Here is a 12881-nt window from a genome sequence, read left to right on the forward strand (position 1 = left end):
TGTTTAAAAATGCAGTGTGGAGGTGATTAAAAAACCAAGCTAAAAATATCAGAGAAACCTGTGTATATTTAACAACACCTTTTTAAAAGTCAGCCTTATATAATGCTGGGCTGTCACAAGCTCCTTATGAGCAGTGACATTTTAAGAAAAGCTACTGTCTGTTTCTCTTCCCATTTACCCTGCAGAATGCTTGCTTTTCCCCTTGCCCTTTTCAATCAAGCTGGCATTAGTGAAGTAAGGGGAAACGGTGAAAAATGTACAGTATAAGAAGGAGATAAGTTTTTAAAACTGCTAAAAAACCTTAGGTCATGAAGCATAGGTCCTCATGGACAATTTCTGACATTCATTGCTGAGGTGCTGTGTTATACAACTGAATTTTTCACCTCAGTGCCAGGTAGAAGGCTGACTTTAATAACTTAAGCATGCATTAGAATCTGGATGCAACTTCTTTTAACCACATATCTCCAGCAATACTGACTATCCAACTTATAAATACTTGGTAACCTGGCAGTGCAACAAGCGCCAGGGAAAAATATCATACCCCTTATATTCCCTTAGACACTCTGAGGGTCTTCATCCCTCACCTACAGTGAACATTGATCTCTGCTTTTCTTTCCTCAAGGCATTCTACCTTATCACCTGAAATGTGCTTCTGGAGATTGTCCCAACCTAATGTCACTGGCAACCACAGCTGTAACAAATATACAGGTAGAATGAACTGTGCATGCTGGGAGAATAGCAAGCCCTAAAGCGCAATTTAAACTGTCTTTCCTTGGATTTTCATGAAATTTCCTCCCTGAATTCTGCATCTTACTCATTTTGCAACCCTATCCTGGCTAAATAGGTTCCTAAGGCAGAGCCTTATAGGAAAGTTGGAAGAGTGGTTAAGTAAGTAACAGCTAGAGGTAATCCTCCCCTCAGGAAGGTGGTCTCTCCTACCCCTACACTTCTGCCCCTACACCTTCAGGCCTGCACAGTCATACCAAAATGCTAAGAGCAAATTGGTTTAGGGAAATGCACATGAAAGAAAAGAAAGAAAGAAAAAGCAAAGGAAGACAAAGTGCGAGGAAAAGTAAATCTCAAAAATATTTTAAAATTTATTGCCATGTTAAGAAGTCATGCAAATAAAAACCCAACCCTTTCCCAAAATTCATTTCAGACAGTAGGACTACTCAAGAAGTAAGTTATAAGTCAAACTTAGAAATGTGGAATCACATCTGGCCCTCAGCAAAAATGCAAATCTGTTAGTAGCTTCCAGAACTACTTTCATGTAATCCATCAGATAAAAGAAACTTTATAGCTAGGAAATGTTTCTTGCATTTTACCATTTATTTTCCTATAGTTGAAAAAGAAAGTTTTGAATTAATAGAGGCAGCAATGTAAGTTCTTTTAGTATTAGACTGAAAATGGTTAGCTGTTCCTTGGATGGTTATAGCCTGAGAAAACTATCCTTTTTACTGTTTTAAATTTGCATGTGATCTGGTGATGCCTTATTTTGGTTTACATCTAGCACTGCTGGTGCTTACACAACTATTAAATATTAAGAATGGCAACACTTCCTTCTAATTATAAGTTAATACAAGAAAGTCTTTATGTTATAGATAATTTTTAGAAAATCTATGACAATTTTGCCTTTGGTCATATTAGTAATTCGCCATGCTCCTACAGGAATATTATGATGCAGAGGTGATGGAGTTTCTGGAGACAATCAATAAGTGTGGCCCTGCTTAAGCAGGGTAGTTGGACAAGAAGACCTCCGTAGGTCCCGTCCAACTTCATTCTCTGATTCTTCGAAGTATGAGTTATTGAAAAAGGAAATTTAATTAATGGTACCCAACATTAATGGCAAATAGATCACTGCAAATTTGAAACAAAATGTCTCCATGTAATTAAAATTTCATGAATGCCAAAAATTTTAGAGTTTAAGCAACCTCCAGATATAGTATGCTTGCACAGTGTAGGACTATTTGGAAAGAGTAATATCATAATATGTTTCATTCTGGACATAGGATTGCTCCAGTATAAATCTTGTCATTTGACTTAATTATACAGAATCGGTGTTTTCTATTATTATCTGATTATTAACTCCTACATGAGCTATTTACATCTCAGTCTTGAGTAGCTGGCATAATGATTACCTGGCTGTTGTGGTAATAATTAAGTAGAAAAGCCAACAACAAAATAATGAGATTTTTAATATCCTTTTTAGGTCAGACATAATGAGCATGGAGTGTAATAGTGGGTCTCAAATATAATGCAATTGAGATTAATTTTTAAGAGACCTATTTGATTTTATTTTTTTTTCCATTTACAGATATTTTTTCAGCGGGAAGCTAAAAATGTTTAGGAGTATACAAACTAAAAGCTCTGATTATAATGCATAAGGCTTCACGATATACCAGAAGAGGAACGAACTGCTTACAGCTGAGCCACGCTTATGCCGGTACTCACACTTAATGCCATAGGCTACGCAGCAGATTCTCCTTGCTGTGAAATGTCACCCTTCCATTTCCCTTGGTGGCACTGCAGCAGTTTGCACCAACTAATGAGTAGCATCAGGAGAAATTTTTTTAAATCAATGAGCTTATTCGTCACCAGATTTTTTCCAGGCACCTAAAGTTAGGGGTGTCCAATGTTTATGCAAATGACCAAGATACTTTCAGATTAGTATCAGAATAAAATTGTGTAGGGCTGATCCAGGTTGCAGAGTTATCTCCAAAGGGAAATGACAGAAGTTTGCTGACTGTGGGCATTTGAAATTAAATTCAATAATGTTCTAAGAAATTTACTGCAATGTACTAATACTGTGAATGTGCTAGTGTACAGCATATGGCTCTGATCTGAAAATACTGAAGCATGAGCTCATTTTCACTTGAGTAGTCCTGCGGGACTAACATCTTAAATTCATCTGGAATTCTGCAGCTGGTGTACATCTTGGAGGATTACTTGTAAATGTTCATTTTGCCAGCATATTAAACTACTGCTCTACTGCATTAATTTTCTGCCATTCATCCCAAATTAAGCATTTTTTAGCTACAATTTCTTGGTATATTCTGCTCTCTTCTCACTATTGACATCCTGATGAACATATAATAGCCCACAGGATATAAAGCCACTGGCTGTATGAAATGGTTGCCTTTGAAGACCAGACCTTTGAAGATTTTATTGGTGTTCTCTGAGCTTCCTCAATTTTATTTAGAGTTAATTATCTGCTTTTCATCTGAAGACAGTGCAAAGCAACACCTTCAAGCCACATTATGAATATATAAAGACTTTTATCTCCATTCTTCTTAATGAGGTGGCCTCACAGTGCATCTAAAGATGTTGGCATTATTTGCTACATTCTTACAAAGTAATCTTATATGTACGTAGCTTTTTGTGTCAGGAGAACCCTTTTCTGATTGTCTAACTTCATCTGAACCAGTTTTTAAACTATACTTCATAGTTTTCCTTTAGTGTTTCAAACATATTTGTATTGCTTAATTATATTTGTGTTTAAAATCCCTCATTATTGTTGGTTAGTTCAGGCTCACAAGGTAGGAGACCCGTGCTAATAATTTAGAGATACTTTCTCTGGGGGGGGGGGACACGGGGACGACAACACACCAAACATAAATCATTGATGACATCATCTTTTATAAAATTAAAAAATAAAAATATTCTTTGTTTCATTAGAAAACATCTTCATAAAAGTTACAAGTTAGTGGGAAACTGCTAAGGTATCCATGGGTTAATAAAATAAGCTTTAGTATTCTTATTTGATTTTTATTCTGACCCTTTTGAAACATTGATTGCTTCTGATAATTTTCCAACTCTGCTTTCAAACATCTCTTTCATCAGCTCTCTGAACGCTACATGGAGAGCTCAGAAAGTCCCACACCAGTTTTCCCCTGAGGCTTTTCTCATCTGGTTTTGTTCTTTGTCTTTTTGTGTAATTGCATTTGTGTATTTAAGGTTACCATGTTTTATTTCTCTACTGATAGACATTTGGGGATGGTTTTGTTTTCTAATGCAGAATAGTATTGAAGGCCTCAGCTCTGCAGTAAATTGCATAATCGCTCCATGATAATTACAGAGGACTGGTGAGGCTCACCCAGAGGTTACTGTGTGGTTGAGGCCAAAAGAAGAAACAGATTTTATGTATACATTAAGGAATACGCAGCACCAGCTTGTTATAAAGTCCTCTGATGCTTCAAATGTTCATGTATATTGAACTTCACAGACATAAGTAATTCATTGACAGTAGTGGAACTACTTGTGTCCACTTCAGATTAAGTGTTTGCTTATCCAGGAATGAAAGTTTATGTCCTCAGTTGCAGTACAGTTCCTTGGAGGAATGTTTTAACTGGCCTTCCTTCTCTCAGTGCAATGAACCTTACGTAAGCCCTATATTTGAAGAACTATGTCTTTAAACAAAAGGGAACTCTGTCTTCTACCTTCAGTGGATACATGTTTTGCAACCAGGATATTTTAAACTTTCTATTAGGTGGGAATTTTTTTTAAGCAGAGATGCTTTTGCTCAGTGAAGAAAAAATACTGCTGTTTTGCTTTGCTTTAAGGATGAGCTTAAAAGAGGTCATTATATATGCTGCATGAATGGTTGGAGGAGAAAGAATGCAGAGTAATAGCTTTTATTTCTTAATACTTAAAAAAAAAAAAAAATTGTTTGCAGAAAAGATTAAACTCCACCAAAGCTTTAGTAGATTGAAATGAAGATGAGTTTATGTCTAAGATTATCTTTTGAATACTTTCCTTTTTTTAAGTATAGCTCTGTCAGCTAAATATAGTTCAGATTTTCACATTTTTATAGACCATGTGAGTTCCCTGCAGGCACATTGTCTCTCTTCAGTGATTTATATAGTCTGAATTATAAGGGATGATAAGCATTTGCTGTTCAATAGTGTAGTTAATGCTCAGCCCCCCGGGTAACAGAGCAGTGAAGCATTTACTACTCAGTGGTAGTTCTGCAACAATCAGCAGCAGTGTGGCTCTATCACAGTAAATTTACATCGGTACACTTCATCCTCAGGGAGCTGAACATTCACTCCACATAGCCTAGGGAAAACAATTAGAATGGACATTTTCCAGTCTTTTTGGGTGGCACAACAGGAGTTTACTATTGTAACCAGATCAGAAACAGAAATCACAGATGATATAACATGAAAATTATCCAACTTTTGTTTTCTCTTCTTTTTTGCCCTCCAGCATAAAGATAAATACTTGGACTACAAAGTTTTTGGAAACCTGAAAGGTGAAGAAGTCGCATTACTGGCAGACCCACTGCAGTTCTGGTGCAGATGTCAGAGGCTCTGGGGGAGCTCTGAGCCCTTCACTCCCATGCTCAGGAGGAACCTCCTCTATCAGGTAGGTGAGCTTACAGGCACTGTAGCTATATAACACTTCATTCTTATGACTTTGATGAGAAAATAGCAAGGGCCACATCAGCCAAACAATAATAGCTTTTCTCTTGCACGATATTTTTCTTCAGTAGGCCTGAAAGCATTTTATAAAGGAAGGACATTTTGTCAGGGATCAGGAGTAAAAGCAGTGTTCTCATGTATCCTTCCAGTTGCAGGGAATGATGAGGGAAGAAAAAGGAAGAGCCAGAAGATCAATACATGGCTCTGATCCTGATGTCACTGGCAGAAAATCTGGGAGTTTTTTGATCGTGGGTCAGTTTACGTGACACCAGGCTTGCTGGCAACTGACAGGATCCACCTGACTCAAAGGAGGCAGAGGGTATTTGCACAGGAGTTAGCAGGGCTCATTGAAAGAGCTTTAAACTAGATTTGAAGGGGGAAAAGGATAAAACCAGGCTCACTAGAGATAAGCCAGGGGCCAGCACACCAGTGTTAGAGGGGCAGTGTGTTAGCAAGGTACTTCAGCCTGCGTTCTCGGTGGAGATCCACGTGGCAGCAAAGACACAAGGGTTATTGGTGTGTTAGAAACCATGGAAGCACCTGAGAATGGTCACGTAGGAATTAGAGCTTCTACCCCAAAAAGGTGGCAGGATTAATAGCCCAATTGAAGTGCAGCTACACCAATGCATACAGCATGGGCAACAAACTGGAGGAGCTGGAAGCCCCTGTGCAGCAGGAAAACTGTGACACAGTTGCCATCACACAAACATGGTGGGATGACTTGCGCAACTGGCTGGATAGCTACAAACTCTTCAGGAGGGACGGGCAAGAAAGGAGAGGCGTGTGGTAGCTTTGTATGTTACAGAGTGTTTTGACTGCCTGGAGCTTAATGATGGTAATGACAGGGTTAAGTGTTAGGAATCAGGGGGAAGACCAGCAAGGCAGATATCCTGCTGGGAGTCTGTTAGAGACCACCCAACCAGGATGAAGAGGCAGATGAAGCATTCTACAAGCATCTGGGAGAAGTCTCACAATCACTAGCCCTTGTTCTTATGGGGGACTTCAACTTAACAGATGTCTGCTGGAAATACGATACAGCCAAGAGGAAGCAGCCTGGGAGCTGCCTGGAGTGTGTGGAAGAGACCTTCCTGACACAGCTGGTGAGTGAGCCAGCCAGGGGAGATGCCCCACCAGACCTGCTGTGTGTGACTAGAGAAGGACTTGTGGGTGATGTGATGGTGGGAGGCGCCTTAGGCATAGCAATCACAAAATGGTAGAGTTTCGAACTCTTGGAGGAGTAATGAGGGGGGTCAGCAGAACCCTTAGTTTGGACTTCCAGGGGGCCGACTGGCCCGTTTAAGAGCCTGGTAGACAGAGCCCCTTGGGATGCAGTCCTGAAGTGCCAAGGGGTTTGAGGAAGGCTGGACATTTTTCGAGAAGGAAATCTTAAAGGTGCAGGAGCAGGCCATCCCCATGTGCTGAAAGTCGAGCTGATGGGGAAAACCATTAACCTGGCTGGACAGAGAGTTCTGGCTGGAACTCAGGAAAAAAAAGGAAGGTTTATGACCTTGGGAAGAAGGGGCAGGCAACTCTGGAGGACTACGAGGATATTGTGAGGTTATGCAGGGTGAAGAGCCTTAATTAAGCTACTGTCATAAAAAACAATAAAAACTGTTTCTATAAATATATCAGCCACTGAAGGAGGGCCAAGGAAAATCTCCATGCTTTACTGAGTGCAGGGGGAAGCATTGTGACAAGCAATGAGGAAAAGGTTGAGGTATTAAATGCCTTAGTTGTCTCAGTCTTCAATAGTAAGACCAGTTGTTCTCCAGGTACCTAGACCCCTGAGCTGGAAAACAGGAATGGGGAGCAGAATGAAACCCCCATAATCCAAGGGGAAACATTCAGCAACCTGCTACACCACTTAGACACCCACAAGTCTATGGGGCCAAATGCAATCCACCCAAGGGTGCCAAGGAAGCTGGTGGAAATCCTCACTGAGCCACTTTCCATCATTTAACAACAGTCCTGGCTAACCAGGGAGGTCCCAGTTTCCTGGAGGTTAGCCAGTGTGATGCCAATGTACAAGAAGGGCAGGAAGGAGGATCTGAGAAAATACAGACCTGCCAGCCTGACCTCGGTGCTGGAGAAGGTTATGGGGCAGATCATCTTGCGTGCCATCATGTGGCACATGCAGGACAACTGGGGGACCAGGCCCCAGCCAGCAGGAATTTATGAAAGGCAGGTCCTGCTTGATGCACCTAATCTCCTACAAGATGACCCACCTAGTGGATAAGGGAAAGGCTGTGGGTATTGTGCTGCCTACCTGGACCTTAGTAAAGCTTTTAATGCCATCTCCCACAGCATTCTCCTGGAGAAACGGGCTTCTTATGGCTTGGATGGGTGTACCCTTTGCTGGGTAAAAATCTGGCTGGGTGGCTGAGGCCAAAGAGTGGTGGTGAATGGAGTCACATCCAGCTGGTGGCTGGTCACAAGTGGTGTTCCCCCGGACTCAGTGTTGGGGCCAGTTCTTTTTCATATCTTTACCAACAACCTGGACTAGAGGATCAAGTGCACCCTCAACAAGTTTGCCGACAACACCAAGTTGAGCAGGAGTGTAGATCTGCTTGGGGGCAGGCAGGCTCTGCAGAGGGATCTGGGCAGGCTGGATCCATGGGCTGAGGCCAACTGTATGAGGTCCAACAAGGCTCAGTGCCGGGTCCTGCGCTGGGGTCACACCAGCCCCACACAGCGCTACAGGCTGGGGCAGAGCGGCTGGGAAGTGCCTGGTGGGAAAGGGCCCGGGGTGCTGGGTGACAGCTGGCTGGGCATGAGCCAGCAGTGTGCCCAGGTGGCCAAGAAGGCCAACAGCATCCTGGCTTGTATCCAAAACAGTGTGGCCAGCGGGACCAGGGCAGTGACTGTCCCCCTGCACTGGGCACTGGTGAGGCCGCACCTCGAATGCTGGGTTCAGTTCTGGGCCCCTCGCTGCAGGAGGGACGTAGAGGGGCTGGAGCATGTCCAGAGACGGGCAGCGGGGCTGGGGAAGGGGCTGGAGCACAAGTCTGATGGGGAGCGGCTGAGGGAACTGGGGGGGTTAGTGTGGAGAGGAGGGGGCTCAGGGGGGACCTTATTGCTCCTTACAACTTCCTGACAGGTGTAGCGAGGCGGGGGTCGGTCTCTTCTCCCAAGTAACAAGTGACAGGGCAAGAGGAAATGGCCTCGAGTTGTGCCAGGGGAGGTTTAGGTTGGATATTAGGAAACATTTAATCACTGGAAGGGTGTTGAAGCATCGGAACAGGCTGCCCAGGGAAGTGGTTGAGTCACAGTCCCTGGCGGTATTTAAAAGACCTGTAGATGTGGCACTTGGGGACATGGTTTTGTGGTGGACTTGGCAGTGCTGGGTTAATGGTTGGACTTGATGATCTTGGTCTTTTCCAACCTAAATGATTCTATGATTCTGTTTTCTTATGAAAAATGGTGAGACCAAAGCAGAAAGAGGCCTCAGGAGTTGACCACAGTCCTCTAGAAAAACTGTGACAGAGCGAAAAATACAGCTGAAGTTCGCAGGGTGTCTTGCTTAATGTTTTAACTGCTGCAGTCAACACTGCCCTCTCTCTCTGAAATGCACCTAGAAGCCTCAGGCTGCAGTACAGCCTGCAGTGTCAATAAGTACTGACAAAGTTAATTTTTCTCTTGTAAGATATAAAGGATGAGATAGAGGAATCTATAGCAGGCAAGGTGAGCTTCAGCCTAGAAAACACAGTGGGAAAGTGCAAAGTGGGATTTATTTAAGTACTCCATCCTCACAGACGCTGTTGTGATTGTGAGAAAAGATGATGGCAGTGAACCAGAGGTGGAACTCTGCTTTGGTGACAGGGAATGTAGAATGACCATTAAAGCTACACTGCTTTTTTAAGCCTGACTTGTCATACAGTAGAGAGCCAGGAAGCATAAACATAGGCATGCGTAAGTCCACCTCTCAGGGCGCGTGGATCTCCCCATGCATACATTTGGTAGCATATTACTGCAGCAGAGTGCCTGAACAGGCTGGCTGCAAGGAGGCTTCAAGCTGAGAGGGCATGTCAGGTTTCCAGAAGATGCCTGTGTTATGTTTTGCGCTTTCCTGACTGCTGCAGTGTGGAAGCAGCATAAGGACATTGTGAAGAGCCTCAGAAAAGCTGATGTTGACAGGTAAGTGGAGAAGATTGAGGAAAGAAAGCATGATTTGTGTTAAAGTCATGGAGACAGAGCTGCTGACATCCCCTGGCAGTGGTGAGAATGTAATGCTACCCTGTGGCTGCAAGTAATTAAAAAGCAGCTTGATGGTGTTAGAATTGGCCTGGTGTAGAATCAGCATAAAAATTAGGAGCTGCAAAACTTTCAAGGAACGGGAATCTGATGAATAAGGGGGGCAATTAAAAATATGAATGTCTGATTGGCTGAGAATTTTGAGAAGATCCCAGATGAGCCGTTCCAGTCAGCGTTCCAATGGGCATGCACCTCCTCCTTGCAGTCAGCTGACGTGTTGTTGCCCCATGCCCAGCCTGCATCTGACCTTAAAGCATGGACACTCTGATGATAAAGCAAGGAGTACTACTTAGATAAAGCCTGGGATGAACTCTATAGAACTCACAAAGATAAATCTTATCCAGTAAAACAGTGCAGCTTGTTTGGTCACTCTAGTAAAGAAAATCAAAATTATGTTCCAGTTCTTCAAGGAACTCTGAATTTAAAACTGTGAAATGGAAAAAGAAAAAAACTATGAATAAAATCAAAGAGAAAAACATAAAGGTCGCATGTAGTGTCAAAGACAAGATGAAGGGGCACTAAACTAATAGCAAACCGGCTTACTATGAGACAGAATAATAACCTCAGCAGCTTCAGGGTTCAGTTATCTGACCCATTCCTTCCCCTAAAGCTAAAAGGCAGGTATCTTGGGGAGAGTGGTAGTAATATTTAAATAATTTCAGTAGTTATATCAGAAGGAAGCTGAAATAATGAAGGATTCATTAAGTCAGGATTCAGAATCCGTGGTCTCAGAAACAGGGGAGGAGCAGCTGCAGAAGGAAGATACAGTATTAACGTTGTAAGTCTCGGTGCACATGTATGTGATACAAAGAATCTGTATCACTTTATCTCTGACAAAGCATTTGCCGCCACTGTTACCTCCATCCTCTTCACTGCATCACAGTATGCCTAAGGCCATAGGAGTGAGATGAGACATAATGTGGAGTTACACAATGCAAATAAAGGTGAGGGTGCCACAAAGAACATTTATTATAAGTGATAGTGTGTATGAGTGAAAGAGCAGATGTCTTCAACTGATAGGAAAAAATATTCTTCAAACTTTGCGCAGCAGAGAGAGAAATCATGGATTCAATCAGAATGGCACTGTACCAGACCACTTTTATAGGCTCTTTCCAGAGCAGAATCACATATGGAAACAATTTTTGATAATGTGCTGTAAAATACATTCCAGGGAATAATCCCATGCTGGCAGAGATTAAACTAGACAGTTTAATAAACCTTCCATCCCTAATTTCTCTCTGCCTATGATTCTTTAAGCTGAAGCCACATAATTTTATGTTCTCTATAGCTTTGGAGTCATCCAATATCTTCTGATTTACAGCTTGACCTGTGTATAACAAACTCCAGGTGGCTCGAGGAAGAAAGACACCTAATCATAACAGCAGGTTTCAGATATGACATTGCCAACTCCAGACCCTCATTTAATTTATTTATTTATTTGGTTTGTCTGTGGAATGAAATACACTGATAAGAAATATCTGTAGTGGCAAGCCTCCCCTAGAGCCTTTATTAAATCTTCATATTAAGAAAGTGCAGAGCAGTAAAAGTGGTATAAAACTATGAGAAAAGATACACAGAAATGAGATTAAAAAGGTTTGGATGATGCCATCCTCATTTCTTAAGTGTGAGCATTGGGAAGAGGTGGTATCATATGATCAAATGAGCTGTATGTTCTGTAGCTAGCAAGGACAGTGGACACTGTGCAGGCTTTGATGGGCAATGGGTAACTTTTGGAGGTCTGCAGTATTTCACATGATGTGGATCCAGAGAGGACAACCCATTTCTCCAGAGCACCTCTGAATTTCTCACCTGTATCAGGAACTCTTGGCAAGCTGAATCTTTGACAAAAAAAGTCTGATACCTGAAGCCCCAGCTTGGGAGTAGCTATTCTGGAAAGGTGAAGTGTTTTGTCTCATCTCAGCTAAAGACAGATATCTAAATCTTAAAATGAGAAGAATCACCTTCTGAAGGTACTACTCTCTGTTGACTTTTCTAGTCTCACAAAATGGAGAGACACAGGCACTTCCAGAGGATAGTTTAATCCACATGTCTGTCATAAAAAGAATGACTTCAGATAATTGAGAGTAAGACTTAGCCTTCACAATTTAGTAGATTAAGTTTGATGGGATTAATTTCAACCAACAACCGGAATACTTCCAAATTTTTCCTGCAAAAACAATAGGCGTTTAAGAAGGCTGAAGTCTGTAACAAAGTTGTGCTAGGCTTTCAAAGCTTTGACAGCCTACATTCTTACCAGTGCAAGCATAAGAAAAATTGTAAAACTGCTAGAAACATTTAGAAAAAACTTTGAAATATACTTTGATCTATGCAAGAATACTGTTTGGTGAAGATGCTTTTCAACAAGAAGCTGTCAGGTAAGACTATTGACTGTTTTGTTAATGAACAACACAATCAAAGGAATTCATGTAAAATGTTAACAAGTGAACTAATTAGAAATGGAGATCTACGCAATTATAATGAAGTCATACCAGAAGCACCAAGAGAAATGCTCCCCCCACCACCACCACCAAATTGTATTCGCTGAATGCTATACTTTCCAAATGATAGTTTTAGTAAGCAAAGAAGGGTCTGAATTACCTTTAGTAAAAAAATTATACCCAGAGTTTTCAGGGGTGGGGGTGGGGGGGAGAAGGAGGAAGAATAAGAAACCAAATAATATATTTGTAATAATTCTGAATGTGGTGTAATTTTCTGGGTATAGTGGGGATTTAAATAGTGTGGGAAATGATTATGAATCAGTAAATCATAACTGATTATAAATCAACTTTCATTCCAGATATAATCTCAGGTTGTGGAAGAGCTCTTGTTTTAAATAACTAGAAGTTTAGGTTTTATATTCAAGACATGATCGTATCACCTAGGATGCTACCAGGAAGTCTGTTTCGCTATAAATATGTGAAATTCGGGCATGGCAGTGTTGGTTCCTCATGAAGTAAATACACAAAAAGCGACTGGATGTATGGTCCAGGTTGATTTTTCTATCAGAAAAAGCTTGCTAGGTCTGTCTTAACAATACAGTTGAACCCAAATCTGGTTTTTTAAAGATATCTATGATAGGCTTAATCCTGTGAAATACAGAATGCCCAAACTGTACTTTAACAAAGCAATGAACAGGGTTTTTTAAGGCTGTGTTTAGATCTGGAACATTCATAAATATCATCATTATGGGGGCTGACAGCAGTGACTGCC

At 41.6% G+C, this 12881-nt stretch overlaps 1 long non-coding RNA gene across 1 annotated transcript in view; it reads left to right on the forward strand.

The window, feature by feature from the left end:
- Positions 1-12881, forward strand: part of LOC129737064 (uncharacterized) — a 376497-nt gene that overhangs the window by 303974 nt on the left and 59642 nt on the right. Inside the window, exons 9-10 of the long non-coding RNA XR_008734486.1 lie at positions 2315-2443; positions 5206-5364. This is a non-coding gene — a long non-coding RNA (uncharacterized LOC129737064). The remainder of the gene's footprint in view (positions 1-2314; positions 2444-5205; positions 5365-12881) is intronic.

This window comes from Falco cherrug, chromosome 11 (genome assembly GCF_023634085.1).
Source record: "Falco cherrug isolate bFalChe1 chromosome 11, bFalChe1.pri, whole genome shotgun sequence".
Lineage (NCBI taxonomy): Eukaryota > Metazoa > Chordata > Aves > Falconiformes > Falconidae > Falco > Falco cherrug.